Source organism: Chinchilla lanigera, unplaced genomic scaffold, assembly GCF_000276665.1.
Source record: "Chinchilla lanigera isolate Chin_1 unplaced genomic scaffold, ChiLan1.0 scaffold00106, whole genome shotgun sequence".
NCBI lineage: Eukaryota > Metazoa > Chordata > Mammalia > Rodentia > Chinchillidae > Chinchilla > Chinchilla lanigera.
The window spans coordinates 6,244,314-6,245,868 of NW_004955507.1; positions in this window are offsets into that span (position 1 = coordinate 6,244,314).

Sequence of the window (1,555 nt, forward strand, 5' to 3'; positions counted from 1 at the left end):
ATGTATCACTGTAATATGGTATCTTTTGCACTTTTGAGAAGCTACCTAGAAGGCTAATAGCTGGGTCAAGTGGAATGTATAATATTTTGTTTGTTGAGTAATCTCTATACTGATTTCCATAGTAGCTGTACTAGTATATCTTCCCATCTCCAATGCAGAATGGTTCCTTTTCCTCCATAGCCTCACCAGCATTCATTGTTATTTGATTTCTTGATAATGACCATTCTTTGTGGAGTAAAATGAAATTTCAGTGTTATTTTCATTTGCATTTTTCTAATGGCCAGAGATGTCCATTTTTTCATGTGGTTATTGGCCATTTATACCTCTACTTCTGGTAAGTGTCTATTCATTTCAGTTGCCCATTATTTGATTAGCTCTTTTATTTTTTTTCAGTTTTTATACAGTCTAGACATTCATCCTATGTCTGAGGTGGAACTGGCAAAATATTTTTTAATTCTATACGTTGTCTGTTGGTTGTTTCCTTTTCTGTGCAGAAGTTTAAAATTTTGATATACTCTTATTTGTTGAACCTTGATGTTATATCTTGTGCATTGGGATGCTGTTCAAAAAATTCTTGCCTATTCCTATGTTTTTAGAGTTTCACCTATTTTACCTTCCAAGAAATTAAGTGTTTCTGTTTTAATATTTAGGTCTTTGATCCATTTTGATTTCAGTTCAGTACATGGTAAGAGATATGAATCTAGCTTCAGTCTTCTGCATTTGTATAGCCAGTTTTCTTAGCATCATTTACTAAAGAGGTGATCTTTTCTCCATATTGTTTTGGCCCCTTTGTCGGAGATCAGGTGTCTGCTGTGTCTCAGGTTGTTTCTGCATCCTTCATTCTGTTCCATTGATCCACATGTTTGTTTTTATACCAGAACTATGCTATTTTATTACTGTAACTTTGTAATGTAATTTGAAATCCAGAATTGTGATGCCTCCTGCTTTGCTCTTGTTACCCAGGATTGCTTGTGTGGTTCTGGGTTTCTTCTGGCTCCATACGAATATTAAGATTGTTTCCTCTAGTTCTGTGAGGATCACTACTGGTATTTTGATTGGGATTACATTAAATTTATAGATCAGTTTTGGAATTTGGACATTTTGACAATGTTGGTTCTGCCTATCCAGGTACAGGTGATATCTTTCCATTTTCTGATGTCCTCTTCCATCTCCTTCATCAGAATACTGTAATATTTGTTGTAGATACCTTTCACTTCCTTGGTTACATTAATTCTTAAGTGTTTAATTTTCTTGATGCTATTATGAATGGTATTTTTTTCCTAGTTTCTTTTTTGGTGAGTTCATTATTGGTATAGATTATTATTGAACATTATATATGGAATGTTATTGATTTTTGTAGTTGATTTTATATCTTAGTACACTACTAAGTTTTCTTTTTTTTTTTTTTTTGGTTTTGGTTTTTCTCCGGTACCGGGAACCGAACTCACGACCTTGCGCGTGCCAGGCAGGCGCTTTTGCCGCTGAGCTAAACCCCCAGCCCCTAAGTTTTCTTATTAATTCTAGAAGTGTTTTGGTAGAAATTTTTGGATTTGTC